A 21,941-nucleotide genomic window follows, 5' to 3' on the forward strand; every position below is an offset into this window, starting at 1 on the left:
TACATAAGTATAATTTTATTTTTGGACAACATAGTCATTTAACATGATCAATGGCCGGAATAAAATGCCTATTTGTTTGGAGGGAGGAAGGGTGGTCAATGTAATTTTTAAAACGTAAGGGATACTGCTTGCCTTATTGGTGTGCATGAGAGTTTTTGTTATTAGTTTATAAATTGTTTAGATAAATTTTTTTTTTTTTTTTTTTTTTTTTTCTTTCTTAGTTGGGACAATTTAAATTGAATCAAAATTGAATCCAACAATTTGCAATAATTGTTGCGCCACCACGGTCACACCCGTTGTGAAAAAGTAAGAAGATTTCAAATTGAATCCAACAATTTAAAACATACACGAATTGAAGATGTTACATGATGTATCAACGAAATTTTTCAGACAGTATTAGTGACATACAAAGATCCCAACTATGTAGTCACGTAAATGAATTTGCAATAATGTATTGAAAAATTTGAAACTAGGTAAGGTTAGAGATATTGCGAACCAAAGAGGAAGAAATCCAAGTTTTTTTTGGGCATGTACTCATAAATTAACATCTTCTCTTCTCCATAAATGCAACACCCCAGAAGTCGAACAAGATTTGTATGGTGGAGTTTGGCAGTGAGTATAAGTTCATTCTTGAACTCCACAAGTCCTTGCCCAGATGTTCTTGAAAGTCTCTTAATTGCTATTTCTCGGCCCTCACGGCAATCTTCCCTGTTATATAATGATTCACGGGTCATTGAATTAATTTATGTTGGACAAGTACTAATCAATTTTTTTATTAGTTATTATTCTTATTGTTGTTGTTATTGTTGCATAAGTAGCATTCAACTTTATCCAGTAAAAATTGCAAATTACCTTGTAAACAGGTCCAAAACACCCTCTCCAAGCTTATTTTCCTTTGAGAAGCCATCTGTGGCATCCAAAATAGAGGCAAAGCTAAATATCTTCAAATCATGACCTTCCCTCACATCATTTTCGGCATCATTTCCATTGTTAAGGTTGTCTGAAGCTGTCAACTGAAATAAGTATTGTTCTTGCATTTTTTTCTCCTCCCCTGCTAGCAAAAACACTATTAATCCAACTTACCACTCACAAGCATATTCAGTATCTTCATATATACATATATAAAATAAAATTATTATTTATAAGACATATACCTTCGTTTCTAAGCTTTCTCCTTCTGAAATAGTAGAAGAGGCCCAAGCTAAGCAGAAGTAGAGAAATTGCTACAGAAATAATTAACCATATCCACCACTTATTTCCTGCATAAGAATCAATTGTTAAATTATTCAATTACCAATATGATTTTCATGTATCATATTATATCTACATAAGTCTAGGATCCAGTGCTTTATCATCACCATTATGCAACATGATTTACGCCTCCATTGGTTATCTGAACCCTTTCCTAGTTAAATCCTTGGTGTTTTTCCTTCGCATTCTGAATTTCTAGTCCAATGACAATTTTGATATAGAGTAGGTTAATCACCCTAGACCTCCATTACCCCACAGCCCAGCTTGATTTAGATATATGAGCACCGTTGGGAAATACAATATGGTGCTTAGGTTTTGTATTCATTCCAATCAACAATATGTAACATGGGTGCACTATATTACCAGAGATGTTTTCCATCCAAAATTCAAACCTGAAGCATGGATCCTAAAGCCCCTCAATTTCTTGTGGAAAAGAGGTCATTATATTATTATGCGCTTTGCAGGTCATGTGAGCCTCGTAAGTTTAAGCGATCTTTATAATATTATGCACTTTGTAGATCATGTAGGTCTGGTATGGGCTGTTCAGGAGGGTTATTAACTGGAATTCGAATGGGTAGGTAAGTTTAAGCAATCTTATTTGATCTAGACGGATTAAATGTTTGGTGAAGAAATTAAAATCAACTAAGCTACTGACATATGTGAAAGGATTATTTCCAGATCAGTACAAGTAGTGTGATCAATCTTCTGTAAGAAGTAATTATATCTATCAAAAGAGCAAGGGTACATCCTGTAATGTTTGTGCCTTTATATATATATATATATATATGACTGTGTGTATTAAAAGAAAAAAAAAAGAAAGAGAAAAAGAAATTAGAAAAAGAGAGGTGGGACCCACGTCCCTTTTAAATGAATTAAGAGACCAAGTTAGTCTCTGTTCTTTTTCTCTCTCTTTCTCCTGACTGCTGCTCTCAGCTCCTTCTCTTTTTCCTTTTTTCTTTTTTTTTTCACTTCAAGCTTTAACCCTTGATTACTCTCTCAATCCTTGCCAGATTTAGGTGCCGTTTGAGGCAAAACGACGAGCCCTACGTGCCGGTATCAGAAATTCCAGCTTTTGGTCCTCTTTGGGAGCTCGAATTTGAGGACCCATTTTCTAGGGTTTTGGTGCAATCTTGAGGTAGGGACATCTTAAGCCATGGAATCTTGTTCCATATTGAATCATGCTCTTCTAATTGTGTTACAGCATGTTTGATTGCTTTGATTCTTGTTTAAACTGAGATATTTGAGAATATGCCATGTTATGTGAATATGTGTTACTTGATTGAATGGATAGCATGTTTATAAAGTGAGTTTCTATCATGATTATTATTCTACAAGCATGCTATAATGTTATATGAAATGGTACTTGTTGTAGAGTGTTAAATTCCCATTTATCATTGTATTGACATCATGTAAGATACATACATTTTATTGGGTTGCATAGGAAGGGATGTTGGTGTTTGAAAAGAAAAATGGGAATTTTGGGTGATGTGTTTGGAAAAAAAAATTGGTTTTGATAAACCCGGTCGCTGCGGGGTTACCAACGGGCCGAAGGTTAATATAGCCTAGAGGGGACTAGGGAGTCGCCCTAACGTGGTTGAGCTAGCTGGGCCCTATAATGACGCCGCGGGGTTACCAAGGGTCAGGGACACTAGCCAATCCTCCTCTCGTGTCGCGGCGGGGTTACCAAATGGTGGGCTGTATTAACGTTTGAAAGTGATGTTTTTGAGAATGAGAATGGGGAGTGTCATTGACATGCATTGCATTTCATTTCATTACATTGCATTGTTTATACTTTGAATTGACTTGTATGTTGTATTTGATCCCCTATGTTGTATGATCCCTATCTCCCATTGGCCTATGCTTTGATTGGATTCACTAGGACACAAGAATTGTGTCTTAAGTGTCTCTGCTGAGCTATATGCTCACCCCTATATCTATATTTTTTTTTTCAGGTCTTGAAAAAGAACCGGTGGACGACAATCCACCCCAACTTTGAAAGTTGTTAGAGGAGCATTTTCCTTGTTATTTTGTAATAGACTACTCCTTTGTTCATCCCTCATTTTTGTAAAATTCCAAAGGTGTAATGATGTAAATTTCTTTTGAAGAACCATGATCATGTAATACACTTATGATACTTGATGACATATGGGATGCGAACTTGATGATATGTAACTTGTTGATGAATGGAAGGATAATCCTAACTTGAAGCATTGTCTAGATTATTAGGTTGTATCATTATCTTTTGTAGCCGTGAATTCGGAAATTAGTTGCATGACAAGTTAAATATGTATTTAAACAGGTTGCGGTAGGTCCATTTTTAGGAGAGGTTATGCCGAATTTTTTTAAAAAAAAAAAAAAAAAATTCTTGGCATCAGTTAGGGTCGTTACACATCCTAGGTTTGACATGATACACCAGAAAATTGAAATACTGAACCTATAAACCAGATGAGCCTCATTTATTGTTTACCAGTTTTTTTGGGTAATAATGAGTTGGAAACACAATGCGGATCAAATTCAGAAATTAATGGAGTTTAAAGTAGACTTACCATTGGATGAATTTGTTGGTTCAGTGGATGAATTTGCTGGAACCAAAAGATACTTTATCACATTATTAGGTTCATCTAGTGTATAATTTACATTCCCACCCCAAAATACACACCCTACTCCATTGCTATAGTTGGCGAAGCCAACACAATTGCAATCGTTCCAGCATTTTTCCATACAATCACTGATACTTGGACTTGAATTGTTGTCATAAGTGGAAGGGTTTCCTATGAAAGCTGCTCGCCTTTGCTGAAATGTATCACCATGGCTCCTGCACTCAGGCACTGTAGAGTTTACACAACCATCGTCTGATTGATAACCATAACAAAACTCATGTGGGGTAAGGACAAAACCACTACAGTCCACAATTCGCTCATCTGGAATCAGGTTCCACAACAACATCCTTTCGTCACCAACAGAAAAAGTGAAGTAGTACCCATCACTAGCTAAAACATGATTAAGGTTGTGATTGTACGGAAAAGAATTTGAATCCAATGATGGCATATGTTCAAAATTCTGATCTTTCAGTTCCCCACTAGTCCAGTAAGGCTCTCCTCGACGCTGAATGACCAACTGCCCAGACTCTTGGGTAGGTTCCCAGCTCAAAGTGAAAGCCCCGGTAGCCGGGATATCATCACTCAGCCAAGAAGTTCGAGTCCAATTCTGCATAGTTGTGTGGTTAAAACCAAGTTTCATACCTTGCAATAGCGTGCTGCCAGGATGATCAAAGCTCTGCCACAAAATCCTGTTATCAGTTTCATCCATCACCACAAAGTTACCTGAATCTTTTAGTGTGGCACTAACATTTCCACTCCCCACTTGATCAGAAATATTCACAAGAGTACTCCCTCCACTCATAAGCTTTAACCTTCCCTTGCTATCAATAGTCAGAACTCCAAAATTATTCAAAATTGGTGTGCTAGAATTGGCAACCCATACTATCCTTATCTTGTCCCCATAGGTGTACCATATTCCTAAATAACCGGAAGCTGTCATGGTGGTGTTGAAGAATCCTAAGGTGAAGTACCTACTTTCAGAAACAAGAAGACTACCAGATCAGTTGAGTTCATCGCCGTGTCGGATTGTGCTTTCTCCTGCTACGAGGGAGGAATCAAATCCCCAGAAGCATAAGAATGCACAAACTAGCAGCAACATAGATTCATAGAAAGCTCTATTATCTGATAATGTTAGGAGGAGGAGCAATTATTATATGAAAGTGTAATATAATAGGCCAATCAAGCCTGAGAATTTTCAACTGATTTTCTAGACCGTAAGTATGGGGTAGCAACAAATCTTGGACCTTTGACACTGAGCTGAAATGTGACCTTTTGGCATTTCTGAATAATGTTCAAGCTTAGGACCTTTCACACTGTGCTGAAATGTGACCTTTAGGAATTTCTGAATAATGTTCAAACTTAGAAAAGTCAATTCTAAACTTACTAAGGTTTGACCATTAGTGACTTGGATTGCTTTAAAATTTTGTTTTGGGAAACTAAAACAATTACACAACTATGATTATTCAAATCAATGTGATTTTTTAACATTTGTGCACTTAGCTATGCATAGCTCAGTTCAAAATCATCCAATCACTTGGCCGCTTTGTACAGGCTTGGTTTTATAACTAATGGGAATGAACTGAAGGACTGCTGTTTAAATGAAAGCCAGTCATTCTAAGTTTGTATTGATGTCTCTCCTCCATCAAATTAGCATGACCTCCTGCATACACAATTTTCTTCTTGGACTAATATTTGACTCAATTTTCACACTACAAGTTTTTTAAAGGGGAAAAAAAAAAAAAGAACAAGAAAAAAAGAACGTGAAACGATATGTTGATTGAATTTGGATTAAAAAAAAAAAAAAAAAAAAAAAGTCAGAATTGAAGATGTTACATCGTTGTAGGATTCATGTCCTCCTCCTCCTCTTCTTCTTCTCTCTCTCTTTGTCAAATTTGTCCTATCAACAACATTGCAAAGAAACCGACACATGGGATGACCCTTTGTGCATTGAATCAATCATATCCCGACAATTATTACACTTTCTTGTTTATACTTTCTTAAATGTTAAATATAACATGTTATTAAATTTTTCATTCTTGAAACTTTCTTTTTTTCTTATTTTGTAGTACCTTTTTCTTATGTGTGTTCTTCAATTTTATTAATAATGCTGCCTTTTTATTTGGGTATTTTTCTTTTTCGAGGCAAGCATACACAATTTCCACCAATGGGGAACATCTAGAAGTTGCAACAGTCGAAACATCTTCCATTTGGGTTCTGTGGCTAAAATGGTTTTGTTATGCCTTGAAGGCTAAGATTGAACTAGTAGTTCAACTATGCATCTCCCAAATATGGTGGCTTGATTGAAGGAAAAATGGAAAATGGCTAACAATTCAGGTCTTGGTTGCTTCAACAGTGGCATGGGCTTGGTAGGAAGGAACCACAAGAGAGAATAATGTATGTGGTTCAAATTCAGTTTATATTGTTTTGGACCCTTTGTTGGCGGAAGCTATAGTGTATATCAATTGTAGAAGAAGTGATATGAGGAATGGACTGCATACTGAGTATGGTTCAAACTGATGTTCGGAGCTTTGAATAGAGAGCTCATCTAAAGCTGGTTTCTAAAATCCATTTCGTTGACTTTCTTCACTTGGCTAAAGGTGCAATGCAAGGTTAGATATTTCTGAGAGAATTTAAAATTTTAATTTCTTTCTGATTCATGGGCACCAATTTCAGTTCTATTATGAACTTTACACATTTTTTTCATGTTTTCGTAATTTAGCATCAGCATGAAAGTTGCACATTGTTTTCACATTATTTTTTATTCAAGGACTCTGCTGTCTACATGAAAACTTATCAATCTTAAGTATGATAAGTTAATCCTATTAACAACATACAAGAATTGATAATGTTACATCAACGTAGGACTCGTGGCCTCTTCCTTTTCTTTTTTTTTTCTTCCTCTCTCTCTCTCTCTCTCTCTCTGTCTGCCAAATTTATCATATTAACAACACATGCCATCACCCTTCTGCAATTAAATCAATCATTTCTTCATTTTATAGCACTCTTAGCGAACTATGATAAAAAGAAGTGCATGGTTTTCATAATGATCATGTATGTTGCCGTAGTAAAACAAACAAATATCATTTTGACAGTAAGCAAACCTCAAATTTATTTTCCAATGAGAGTTGTTACATATACTTCAACTCTACACAAAAGCAGTTACAATATTCAAAGCAATTGCCAATACTTGAAGCATCAAAAGGACAGAAGTTTCTACCACTCATCGCGCCTCCATTTCAGAAATAGTCAAACCATTTATTGAACGATCTTTTGAGCTACTTTCATTAGTTTCTGATGAAATTGCCTGAGGCACACTTCTTCCTGTGAAAAATGCTGGTTGCTTTGGAGCTGGTAAAGGCACAGTTTCATTGCTAAGCATGGAAATTACTTCTGACATTGTTGGCCTATCCTCTGCACTTTCTTGCACACATAAAAGTCCCACATGAATGATTCTCAATAAATGGTGTTCGGAGCACGAATTGCTTAGTGTTGGATCATTTAATTCCAATGCAGTCCCTTCTTTCCACAGCTCCCATGCCTGAGGCAATATTGTTTTCATTTCCATATTAAAACTATATTGATTTGTTATAGTTTAGAAAATGAAAATAAAAGAAATATACTTGGAGACACTTACATATCCTATTAGGTTTAGTGGACGATCAAGATGATAGAAGCTAGTATTTTTCCTACCACTCACGATTTCAAGGACCAACACTCCAAAACTGAAGACATCAGATTTCACTGAGAAATTTCCTTCCATGGCATACTCAGGAGACATGTAACCACTAAATCCAATCATTGAAAAAAACTTAGTTAGGAGGTGAAGCACAAAAAATTTGTAAAGATTTAAAAGCTTCAATGTGTCACCATAGAGAGTAACTTTTCACTTACTATGTTCCAACAACCCTGTTAGTGATTGCCTCCGTTTCGTTTGGCTTGAAAATTCTTGCCATCCCAAAATCTGATATCTTAGGGTTCATGTTTTCATCTAGCAGTACATTACTTGCTTTTAAATCTCTATGTATTACTCTCATTCTTGAGAATTTATGAAGGTAAAGCAATCCTTGAGCGACACCTTCAATGATGTTCAAACGTTTTTCCCAGTTTAATAGCTTCTGTTTAGCTTGGTCTGTATCAGCGAAAAAAAATTTAGACAGAATTAGTGACATGAATAGAGCTAGGTAATAGCATAAATGAATTTGAAATGGTGTACCGAAAGAATTGAAACTAGGTAAGGTTAGAGATACTGCAAACCAAAGAGGAAGAAATCCAAGCTTTTGTTGGGCATGTACTCATAAATTAACATCTTCTCTTCTCCATGAATGCAACACCCCAGAAGTCGAACAAGATTTGTATGCTGGAGTTTGGCAATGAGTATAAGTTCGTTCTTGAACTCCACAAGTCCTTGCCCTGATGTTCTTGAAAGTCTCTTAATTGCTATTTCTCGGCCTTCAGGCAATCTTCCCTGTTATATATGATTCATGGATCATTGAAATATGTTGGACAAGTACTCATCAAGTGTGTTTTTTTTTTTTTTTTTGGTTTAGTAAGTAGAAATCAACTTTGTTGACTAAAAAATGATATTTACCTTGTAAACTGGTCCAAAACCACCCTTTCCAAGCTTATTTTCCTCTGAGAAATTATCTGTGGCAGCAGCAATAGAGGCAAAGGTAAATATCTTCAAATTGCGACCTTCCCTCGCTTCATTTTCGGCCTCATTTCCATTGTTAAGGTTGTCTGAAGCTGTCAACTCAAATAAGTATTGTTCTTGCATTTTTTTCTCCTCTCCTGCAAGCGAAAACACTATTAATCCAACTAACCACTCACAAGCATATTCAGTCTCTAAATGTATACATATATGAAATAAGACATATACCTTCTTTTCTAAGCTTTCTCATTCTGGAATAGTAGAAGCAGCCTAAGCTAAGCATAAGTAGAGAAATAGCTACAGAAATAATTAACCATATCCACCACTTGTTTCCTGCATAAAAACCAAATGTCAAATGGCTCAATTCCCAACCGGTAAAGATTTTCATTACCACTATGCAACATCATTGACACCTCCACTGTTTATTTTGAACCCTTTCCGACTCAAATGCTTGGTGTTTTTCCTTCGTTTCCAGAACTTTCCAGTCCAATGACAATTATGAATGGATTGCAATTTGATATAGAATAGGTTAGTCACCCTAGACCTCCATTATCCCACAACCTGCCTGAGTCAGATACGTGAGCATGCACCATTAGGAAATATAATATGGTGCTTAAGTTTTGCATTCAATCCAATCATCAATATGTGACAAAGGGTACACAATATCACTCAAGATGCTTTCCATCAAAAACTCAAACCTAAAGCATGGATCCTAAAGCCCTTCAATATCTCTAAAGGGATTATTGCCAGGTCAGTATAGTATGTTGACACTCATTTTGACAAAATTGTGTGGCAGTGACGTGGCGAGTAATTGGCTCACCATGTGGGGCTATTTTGTGATGATGTGGCAGCCATCATGTGAGTAAAGATTAAAACTACAGTAGTTTTTCATATGGGGAAGGAAATTACATTTTTTTTTTTTTTTTTGTGTTGTTGTTGTTGTTGTTGTTGAATGGGTAAGCAGAAATTACATATTGTTGTTTCCAAAAGAATTGGGTAATTGACATGTGGGCCAAGGTTAAAAGGAGAATTTGATCAAGAGATAAAGACAATCCTTTTGTTGGATATATATAAACAGATAAATATCTATATTTAATGATTGGTTTCATCAGGAATCCAAAACAAATGATATGTGCATTCATGTAATGAAGAGATAGATATAAAGAGGCCCACGTGTTGGAAGAAGTAATCAGTAAGACTTGTGACTTTTGGATTGATATGGGGCTGTTTGTTTAGGAATTAAAAGTAGACGTACCTTTGGATGAATTTGGTGGTTCTACGGATGAATTTGGTGGTTCTACGGATGAATTTGGTGGCTCTGTTGGCGAATTTACTTGAACCATCACGTACTTTATCTCAGTATTAGGGTCATCTACTGTATAATTTAAATTCCCAAACCAAAACACACACGCCGAGCTGAAGTTGGTAAAGCCAACACAAGTGCAATTGTTCCAGCACTTTTCCATACAATCACTGATACCTACACTTGAATTGCCGTCATAAGTTTCAGGAATATCTATGAAGGCTGCTCGCTTTTGCCGAAACGTATCACCACGGCTCCTGCACTCAGGCACCGTAGAGTTCGCACAACCATCGTCTGATTGATAACCATAACAAAACTGATATGGGCTAAAGACAGCAGTCACATTATCTGAAGCAACAATTGTCCCATCTGGATATAGGTCCAACCCCGACTGCATACTAAATCCATACATATTAGAATAAGTGACATAGCTCCCATCACTGGCTGAAACATAACCAAGGTTGAGATTGTAATTATTCAACAATAGCATATGTTCAAAATTCTGATCTTTCAATTCCCCACTAGTCCAATAAGGCTCTCCCCGATGCCGAATGACCAGCTGCCCAGACTCTTGGGTGGGTTCCCAGCTCAAAGTGAAAGCCCCAGTAGCCGGGCTATCATCTGTTAGCCAAGAAGTTAGAGTCCAATTCTGCCTAGTTGTAAGGTTATAACCAAGTTTCATACCGGGCAATAGTGTTCTGCTAGGATGATCAAAGCTCTGCCACAAAATAGTGTTATCAGTTTCATCCTTCACCACAAAGTTACCTGAATCTTTTAGCGTGGCACTAACATTTCCAGTCCCAACTTCATCAGAAATATTCACTACAGTACTTCCTCCATTCATAAGCTTCAACCTTCCTGTGCTATCAATAGTTACAACTCCAGAATTGTCCGAAATAGGGGTGTTAGGATTGGCAACCCATACAATCCCTTTTTGGTCATAAAAGTTGTTGGCGTACCATATTCCAAAATAAGTGAAATCTGTCGCGGTGAAGAACCCTAAGTTGAAGTCCCCACCACCTTTAGAAACAAGAGGACTAGCAGAGGAATTGAATTCATCACCGCGTCGGATTGTGCTTGCTATAATGTTATGAGGAGGAACAATTATTATTTCAAATTGTTATATAACAGATCAATCAAGCCATGTAATTGACTGATCAAATGAAGGTTAAGTAGAAGTGTGACCTTTTTGACCCAAATTCTGTCAAGTCCACTTGAATAGTGAGAGGGATATATACTAGTCCTAATGGACAATTCAAAAGAGTAAATCTGTTTCTTGATAATGATCCTAAATTTTTTTGAAGAATATGAAATGAATTCTCTATTGTTAAATATGTATGTGGCGTTTTTTGCTTTGTGAAATGCACTTGTTTTCAATACTATTATTCCAAAACAATGTTTTGGCAAACTAATAGAATTACAGCTACGATTATTCAAATCAGTCTGAAAATTTAACAGTTGTGAACTTAGGTAGGGTAGGATTTGTCGCGCCAGCTAGCTCAGTTCAATAAAATCTATTCCGCTTGGTTGCTTCGTAATAATATTTAAATGTATTTATAATTTTATTATCTTGAAAACTTAAGAAATCACTATTATGATCAGATGGAAGATCTCTTAACATTATTCATAAAGCATTTGGTTCAAAGTCTCAACTTTTAAGAAATCAATTAACTAAATATATATGTTATACCATGAAACCAGAAAAATAAATCTCAAAATTGAGATAATAGTGAACTAAAAGCTTCAATTTAAAAAGAGATATAATATTTTTTATTAAATTCTTCATTTCAAAATGTCTTTTTTCTTAAATTTTACACCTTTTATAGTGAATTATAACCAACAAGACAATAAATATATAGTGTAGAGTCAAAGATGCTTCACTGTTGATTATATAAAAAAATTATTTAGAGTCCGAAATTTGAACAAGCAAATGAGATAAGAGTATGGACTACACCAGCCCTCTATTTCATTGGGCAGTTCGAAATTCAGACTCCATATATGTTTAAGTAAATATCAGGGGCTCTTTGGTATTTAAGGATAATGAATTTCTTATGCGAATTGGGTTTGTCTATTGTTGAGGGCTTTCTTGGTTCAGTATCTCTTCTCATTTAACTGAAAAACTAACAGTAAAAAATTTTATTTAGTTTTAACAACAAAGTTTTTAAAAAAAAATAAAATCTTTATATTTCTTTGAGAGATCTTAAAACTTGTTTTATTTTATTTATTCTTTGTTGTTGAGTGAACCAGACGAATTCTTACTTTCTTAATTATCTCAATTCTCAGAAGTACTAAAATTTTTATTGCTTATTATTGAGGTGGACGTTAGTTATCGGGAATATTCTACTGGACACAAATCATAACCTGTGATGTAGAACAGGTTGCCCATGATTATAGAGAGTTGTTTCACTATTAGAAAAAAGCCAAATGGGCAAGGTGACACAATTTTTGAGGTACTTTCGACTAGCTTGTTTTGACTCTGAAAGATCCCTTCCCGATTGGAAATGAGTCAACCCGGAAAAGCTGCTGATGTACGTTACTTTTTGGTCAAATTCCATCATTTAAACTGCCTAGAAATTGTGTTTTATGATTTTAAAATTTTCAAAAAAAAATGCGAATTTTTCTCTTTTTATTTTTGATATATAGTAGTTTGTAGTGGTTATGCTTTTTATCTTCTTTTTTTTTCATAATTCTTAGAGATGTTAAATTTCCCAATTCCATGAGGTTTTCTTAATTATAAATACATGCATTACAGAAGCTGAATATTCATTGATTAATAATATTTTCAAAATTCTTTTTGTCTATACTTTGCGGATAAAAAGTTGTTTATTGTTTATTTATTAATGTTCATAACTTCCTCTTTTTCAACCTCTACCACCATTGATTCTTGTCTCAAATGATATATAAACTAATTCTGAAAATTATGTTAACATGAGGAATAATAATTCAATCAAACCTCTAATAAATTATGTTTCTCGTGTGTTTAATTCCAAAGACACGTTAGCTTAAGAATGAATGATCTACTTGAAGAATTTAGGGATAGAAAAAGGATACAGTGTTAGAGAATTATCGAAGGGCTAGAAATTATTTCAAAATAGCTTAACTAATATTCTTATTGTTGGAATAATAGTTTTATTTCGTTCAAGGTATAGACTTAAGTTTGTAACATTAGCTTAGAATATTTATTCATTAGGATCATCACATTACTTGTGGATTCCAATCCGATTCGGAAGCCTACCGTTTAGAGAGAGAAGAGAATATGAAAAGTCATACTATAAGTCTGTTATGGAAACGGTCTCGGCTAGATTTCAGGCCATGCTCGACTTTTCTAAGCTGTTATATATATATATATATATATATATATATATGAAAAGTTTTTGCCATTTTTCCAAACAACACGTTAAATAGATATTTAATATTTTATGGTTAGTGTATCTTATCCAAAAATGTTTTTAGTGCTGGAGTAAAAAAAGTGAATGAGAGAGAGAGAGAAAGAAAGAAAGAATTTTGGGCTAATATTAAATTTCTATATTGGTTGGGATTTATTGTAAAACATGAATGAGAATAAAAAAAAAGGAAGCAAAAAAAAGTCATATAAAGATGTAAATCTTTGAGGGCCAATATTAAATTTATGTATCAATTGAGTTCAACAAAACGAGCGAGGAGAGAGCAAAAAAAAAAAAAAAAAATTAATATAAAATCGGAATGAATGATGATAGAGAGAAAAAAGAAATTATTTTAAAATATAAATATTCGAGCCCTAATATAAAATCAAAATTAGTGGGAGAGACAAAAAATAATAATAATAATAATAAATAAATTATTTTAGGATATAAATCTTTGCATAATAAATTTTTTTTTATATTTATTAAAGTTTAACAATACTAAGAAATAATTATAGTACAACTTAATATAAAAAAAATTTAAAATTTTGAGCTCTTAGCATGGACTTTAGGCGACCGCCTAAGTGGCCTGCCAAGGTATTACTTATGTAAACAATGCATACCAGATTCAGAAATTAATGGAGATAAAAGTAGACTTACCAGCAACCAGCACGTACTTCATCACAGTATTAGGTACCAGTTCTAGTGAATTAGTAAACCTCCCACTCCAAAACGTACAGCCCACTCCATCTTCGAAGCTGGAAAAGCCGGTACAACTGCAATTGTTCCAGCAACTTTTCATACAATCATGGATACTTAGACTACGATTTTGGTCAGAATGAGGGTCGCCAAGAGAGTTTGCTCGCCTTTGCTGAAAGGTTTTACCATGGCTCCTGCAGATGGGCACCGGAAAGTTTGCACAACCATTGTCTGATTGATAACCATAACAGAACTCATATGGGGTGATAATAAAATCACTCGCAACAATTTGCCCGTTTGGTTTCAGGTCCCACTGCATCCTTTCATCAGCAACAGGAAAAGTGAAGTAGCTCCCATCACTAGCTGAAACATAACTAAGGTTGTAATGAAAAGGAAAATAATTTGCATTCAACAATGGCATGTATTTAAAACTCTGGTCTTTCAGATCTCCACTAATCCAATAACGCTCTCCTCGACGCCAGATGACCAACTGCCCAGACTCTTGGGTGCGTTCCCAGCTCAAAGTGAAAGCCCCGGTAGCCGGGATATCATCACTCAACCAAGATGTTAGAGTCCAATTCTGCCTAGTTGTGATGTTATAACCAAGTTTCATACCGGGCAATTGAGTGCTGCCAGGATGATCAAAGCTCTGCCACAAAGTCCTGTCAGTTTCATCCTTCACCACAAAGTTACCGGAATCTTCTATTGTGGCACTAACATTTCCAGTCCCAACTTGATCAGAAATATTCACAAGACTACTCCCTCCACTCATGATCTGCAACCTTCCTGTGCTATCAAAACTGAGAACTCCAGAATTGTTCAAAATAGGTGTGTTAGGATTGGCAATCCATACCTTCCTTTGTCGGTAATCATTGGTGTACCATATTCCTAAATAACTAGATGCAGTCGCGGTGATATTGAAGAATCCTAAGGTGAATTTCCCACCTTCAGAAACGAGAGAACTAACAGAGGACTTGAGTTCATCACCGCGTCGAATTGTGCTTGCTCCTGCTACTCCTGCTACGAGGGAGGAATCGAATTCGAGGCAGCACAAGAATGTGAAAATTAGCAGCAACATTAGATTCATAGAACCTGCCATTTGGGTAGCCATAGCCAGAAGCAGTTTGTGTATAGAAAGCTGTGTGTCAAATGAAGATTCAGAAGATTAGCTGACTTAAGATGTGTGGCAGAGAGTTTTAAGCTGATTCTCTTGACCTAAGGGTGGGGAGGCTACAAATCTTGGACCTATCAAATGAGCTGAATGTGACTTTTTTTTGACCCAAATTCTGTCATGTCCACTTGAATAGTGAGAGGCATATGCCAGTTCTAATGGACAATTCAAAAGGGTTTTGAATCTTTTGATATTAATTAAAGGGCTAAGAATAAAACAACTTACTTTTAGAGCAAATCACATCCTTCTATTTTACTTTGGTATATAACTGTCTTAAAATTTTAAAAACGTTGCAAACTAGAGCTTTTCGATAGTTAACTGTTAGAAAAGTACCGTTAACAAACCATGTGTCTCGCACATGATTAATGAATTGTATTAAATACTGAAAATGCTCTTCTTTGATTGAATTTTTTTACTATTTTTTAACTGAATCTTTACATTAATTGAATTTTGTTTACTATTTTTACTATTTAAATAGAAAAAATGTCCTTCTTTGATTGAATTTTTTACTATTTTTTAACTGAATATTTACATTAATTGAATTTTGTTTACTATTTTTACTATTTAAATAGAAAAAATTCCCTTCTTTAACTGAATTTGTTAAATAAAGGCCATAATAGTCATTTTACATTAATTGAATTTTTTACTATTTTTTATTTTAATTGTAGGAAGGGCATTTTAGTATTTGTATCATTCTATTAACGGCCAAATGATGAAAGATCCTTGTTCACCCCTAAAATAAACATTAGGGGGTTTTCAAAACCTATAAGGATTATTTGAGTTATATGCATGCTACAATGATGTTAAATGCTCGTGACCTTAATTAAATTTATATCAAGCATTTTTAGACTGATTAAAAAACGTGTCATTTTCTAATGGTTAAATCCTACTCTTTTTTGCTTGTGAACTCATTTGCTAGTATATCCAAAATATATATCGATCAACTTGTGGAAATGTTAAACATTAGTGTCGTCATCTGTATATAGCTGCAACTTTGCCGCAATAATAATCCTTACAATAAGGTCAAGAAAAATGGTTTCTTATGGCAGTTCGAAGCCAATAATTGTTTAGTAAAGAAATGGATGACAAATTAGTGTGGTTCAACAATTTTGGCCATTTAATTTTCCCATTTCATTAGTTTCTGATGAAATTGCCTTGTAACTTCAAAGCTGGTTAATTGATAGAAGTTCTCTCTACGGCATCATATGCCAGACCAGGTCTTCTCCTCAAGTCAAGGTCATTGATGCATTAACGTATCTAAGAAGGGAGTCTGTCCTTGGACACATAAGACATAATATACAAGTCTGTTATAGAAAGGGACTCAGCTAGATCCAGTCCATGCTTTGATTCCAAAGAATATGAACACAACGACTTTGTAATTTCTGCAATCAAGAGACAAAATAAAGAGACAAAAATAATTAAAGTTGGCTAACTATATTATATTGTTATTTCTAAGAAATTACCTCAATCTCTCCTCCTATTAACTTTTTTTTTTTTTTTTTCCGTGTTTCTTGATTGCAATTTGATGGTAACATATATTTTAAAATTTTAAAAGGTGAATTACACCATTTTTGTGAATTTAAATTTCAACACCATAAAATTCACTATTTTAAAATTTTAAAATTTTTATATGATAAATTTTATTATTTTTACAGGCTAGTAAAATAGGTGAAATATTTTTATAGGCTAGTAAAGACCTCTATTAATGAATTAAGTTATACACGAATTAGATTGAATTAAATATTAGATACAAGTAAACCTTTAATGTTGGATATTATTATATGATATAAATAGATAAATTTAAGATTTGCACCTAAAATTTTTCTGCATATAAGATGATATTTTCAGTTACTGATCAAAGAGTTGTACTATATGCTTTCAAAATGCAAAAAAGCATTTTGAAAGAAAGCATTGATACATTGTCTCATATTGAATGTATGTAAAGATAAAAATAAAATAGAATATGACTCTATCACCCTCACTTGTAGAGATCCAATCAGGCAATTAATATCCTCCACCAATGAAAATTTGGCTAGAATTGGATTGATTTGACTTTAATGAAAATAATTGGTCATGGTGGTTGCAAAATAAATGCCCAGGGAAACTCATTCACATGTGGCTGGAATTGGATTGACTTAGTTTTCCTTTGCTCACTTACCATTCCACCACTTATACCCGAGAATTATTTTGTAGGACTCATTAGCCATTAATGACATTGGATATGGACATGTTAGGAAAATCATATAAAACAAAAAAAAAAAAATTGTCTACTGTTTGCTTTTGAATAGGCAAAAAATATTTGTGACATTAATCTACCATTGATCCTTGTCTTTTAAAATAATTATAGTAGAAGCACAATTAAGGAAAAATTAAGAATAATCTTTTGGTGTTAACATGTCGCGGTCACTTATTGTTCTTTATATTCAATAATCACCTTAGTTTGAATGATTGAGAACTCAATTCTCAAAGGGGTAATAGAAGTGTGCATGATAAATTTGGATAATATTTTGGGTAGCAACCACGTGATAGACATAACAACTCTCAATTTGTTCAAATACACGAAAAATTGAGTGTTTCTATGTCTATTTATTAAGTAGGTTACCACATATTGATTGGTACCGCTAAATATTGTAGACTTTTGCATTGAAATTAGATATATGAATATATATTGTCACATTTAATAAATTACAAAAAAATTAAAAAAATAAAAAAACCTATAAATAAAAGACATTAAATAGTTCAACTACCCTGGGCATTGCAAGCCTTTCACAATTGCTCATGGACCACTTAATTTAGACCTCATTCGCATGTGGGAATTGGATTGACTTGTATGCTTCATAATGCAGAAAAAGTTTCCTGATATTAGCAAGTTAAATATCATTTGGTGTTTATTCAAATAATTGCGTTTGATACAAATTAATAAAATTTTAATTTAGAAAGACATTACTTATCACTAAAAATATTGAATGGAGACCTTAATTAAATCTATATCAAGCATTTTTAGACTGATTAAAAAACGTGTCATTTTCTAATGGCTAGATGACTCTTTTTTGCTTGTGAACTCATTTGCTAGTATATCTAAAATATATGTGGATCAACTTGTGGAAATGTTAAACATTAGTGTCCTCATCTGTATATAGCTGTAACTTTGCCGCAATAATAATCCTTACAATAAGGTCAAGAAAAATGGTTTCTTATGGCAGTTCGAAGCCAATAATTGTTTAGTAAAGAAATGGATGACAAATTAGTGTGGTTCAACAATTTTTGCCATTTAATTTTCCCATTTCATTAATTTCCCGATGAAATTGCCTTATTACTTCAAAGCTGTTTGATAGAAGTTCTCTCTACGGCATCATATGCCAGGCCATGCTTTGATTCCAAAGAATATGAACACGACTACATTGTATAAATTTTCTAGTCTCAATTGAATTTCTGCAATGACCTTTAGTTGGCCCCCACCCTATGGTTTTGAGTTCGACTTCTCTTCTCCCTAACTAACTACTAATCCTCCATCCATTGCCGAAATAAAAAAATCAAAAAATAAAAAAATCAATTAATACTTTCTGTATATTCCGTCTCTCTTTAATATCTGAATTCTCAATCCTCTTGTCTCACAAGCTTATCTGTATACATGCACTAGTCAACCTTATCTTTTATTTCATAAGAATCATAACCTTATATTTTATTTAATAGCCGTAAATAAACCCAACTATTTATAAAATACTTTATTTTTTTTTTTTCAGAATGAAAAAAATATCATATATCATTTCAAAAGTACAAAGGCCAAGTCAATGACGGTACAGAGGCAAAAAGTCAAGCCAGAAAAGACATACAAATCATGAAGCAATTCAATAAAACGAAAAATATGCTCTAGATCTATGTACAAATCATGAAGTAAAGTAATAAAATAAAGAATATGCTCCAGATCTGTGGAGAAAATAGAGCCTAAAATTCTGCAACAGAACCACCATGGGTGGGAAAAACGCAACAAACTAGAGTAACCTAAAGATCAGGTCATCATCAAGGCAACAGCTCCAAAACTACCGCCATAAGGCGCTCTGACACCTAAGAAATCTAGCACAAAATCAAATCAAGGAGAAAAAGATCAAATCTAGGCGGGAAAAAACTAAAACCGGCCCAAACCGGAGATTTAGTCGGAGAAAACAATAGATCCATTCATGTGATCCGAAAACGAATCTAACATGAACAGACCTAGCCAAACAAAACAAAAACAGCGTAAAAAAACACCCATGCAGTATACTTATTAAAACACGCTGAGTTTATTGCAGTAGTAAAAGGCAATCATCATCCCCCACTCTCATGGAAAGGAGCAAGGAGGCATAGAGTGAAAAAGACCAAAAGGGTTAGAGAGAGAAAGTGAGAGAGACGTGGGCGAGAAAGTTGGGAGAGTCTCCACTTTTTAACTAGTAAAAAATGGCATGTTGATAATGACGCTTCTCATGAGGTCTATTTGTAACAATTGTGCATAACAACCCTCAAATTTAATTTAATTTAATTTTTTTGGTAAGCAAAAGCAATCCATTTTTTAATTTATTTAATTAGATGAGCCTTGAATCTTATTATGAAATGAGTCTTGAATCATATTAGAGCAGTAATATTTACACCAAACACTTGCAATGAATTACTTAACCGAATAATTTTTAATTGATTATTTATACCGAATATTATTTCCTTATTTGTTATAAAATTGACCAATTAAAATTAAAAGTAAATCTAATAATTCACTGCAACTATTCAATACAAGAGTCATTTTCCATCATATTATGCTCATGCAGTCATATCTCACAAATGAATAAGGCTTAACAATCAATATATATATTTTTATTGAGAAATGATATAAAAATTAAATGGCTATATAGGACACTACACAAACAGACTATAAATCAAATTACTTGGTTGAATTCATGTGACGTTTGCATGATTTTTTTATTTTTTATTTTTTATTATTAATCTTTTTTCCTTCTGTGATCCTATCGGGGTCTTCAAAAATCAGTTAAATGAAAGAAAAATGATAAATACATTCCAAAAATCGTATTCCTTTTTCATTTCTTATATTGAGTGAGACATATATGCTATGTTTGGTTGAAGAGAAGGGCTAAGGGGATGGAAGAGAGATGGGATGAATGATAGATGAACTTTTTCCTATTTTTTTTAGTTGGAAAGAAAAGAAGAGAAAATAAATCAAGGAGGGATGGGATCAAGCATCCCTCTTTATTTTATGTGCGAAGAGGGGAGAGTAAAAATGGATTACTACCTACTAATATTTAATGCACAATTTTATCCTTTTCAAAAATATTCTACCTATATAATTTTATTTATTGAGGATGTATGGATAAAAAGATTATAAAAACTTTTTTTTCCTTCCTTTCAAAAGAAAAAATATCACTCAATCCATCCTTTCAATTATTCATTTCATTAAATCAAATAAAAAATAAGAAAGACATCTTCTATTCCCTGTATATTTCATCTCCTTCCCTCTAACTGTAACTGAATATAACATTAATATAAGCCAAAAACTTTTAAGGCGTATGTGATTTACTATGTGAACACAATGCAAGTGGTCAAGTGGTAGGATATTGATGAGAAATTAGGTAACCGAATATGGACGATATTTGCAGGCATTACACATTTTTTTTACAACAGCTCCGTCTAAAATATTTTTTAAAGTGGAAGGATATTGATGAGAAATTAGGCAACCGAATATGGACGATATTTGCAGGCATTACACATTTTTTTTACAACAGCTCCGTCTAAAATATTTTTTTAAAAATATTTTTTTTTATTTTTTGGTATTTGGTTGTCATAAAATATTTATGAAGAAAAAAATTATTAAAATTTAATAAAAATAAATTATCCATCAATTTTTGGCAAGTTATTTTACATGTCCTATCAATGGACTCGATTTCAACATTGACCTAAACCTTTGCCAAACATAGACAAAGTAAAAATAAAAAAATTTTTTACCTAAAAAAATATATATATTTTACGTCGAAATAAACTGAGCCTAAACATCAAAGATTTGTGTTCATAAAGTTTTTCGAGTCATGGTAAAACTTGATCAATTAAGAATGTAAAACCAAATATTGGGCTGTTGACAGAGAGTTGCGCTCCAAAGACTCCTGTTGTTTGATGAAAATTCAGAACTAGGAAAAAAATTAATGTTTATTATAAGCATGGTCAAACACTACTACAGTATTTCTGACTTGCATTTTGACCTTTACAATTGTTAGCAGACGACGGCTTTAAGTAGTAATCGAATATTCACAGTGATTCAATTTTTATTTTTTTATTTTTTATTTTTTTATTTTTTTCATAGTGATTCAAAATTACGATGTGGCATATCTTGGGTCCTAAGTATATGATGGAATGAAATTTGGAATAGTTATAATATATAGGTATATTTGACATATTTTATAAAAGGCAACAGTCTTATTTCTTAGTTGGTTTTTTCCGTTCATATTTGGAGAGATGAAAATTTATAAATTACTAATGATGACTCATCTATAATTTTTTCTCTATCTTCTGCTGTCTACAATAGAAATGAAAAAAGAGGTGTAAATAGAAAATAGGAAGAAATAAATGAACTTCTTTGTTCAGTAGAAATGATTGAAATAATAAATAAATAAATAAAGTGAATAGTAATGTTGACTTATCCTTCTTCTTTTACAAATTTTCATTCGTTCGAGTGAAGACAAGTGGATAATTATATGTGACCGGAAAAAAAAAATGGACAATTATATAAGTTTTATATTAATTACCGTCATAAATTATACAAATTTTAAATTATAGTATTAATCTCTATAAATTACAATATTATAAATATTATTGATTATAATGGTAAAAACAATTAAAACTTTTTTTACTTTTT

General features: G+C 33.4%; 1 pseudogene; it reads right to left on the minus strand.

Annotated features, from left to right (window-relative positions):
• Positions 1-244: 244 nt before the first annotated feature.
• LOC132303627 (G-type lectin S-receptor-like serine/threonine-protein kinase CES101) lies at positions 245-15,088 on the minus strand (annotated as a pseudogene).
• Between the last annotated feature and the right edge of the window lie 6,853 nt (positions 15,089-21,941).

Source organism: Cornus florida, unplaced genomic scaffold (genome assembly GCF_030987335.1).
Source record: "Cornus florida cultivar Cherokee Brave unplaced genomic scaffold, ASM3098733v1 CherokeeBrave_3.0.0_Hap2_Chr04, whole genome shotgun sequence".
In the NCBI taxonomy this organism is placed as follows: domain Eukaryota; kingdom Viridiplantae; phylum Streptophyta; class Magnoliopsida; order Cornales; family Cornaceae; genus Cornus; species Cornus florida.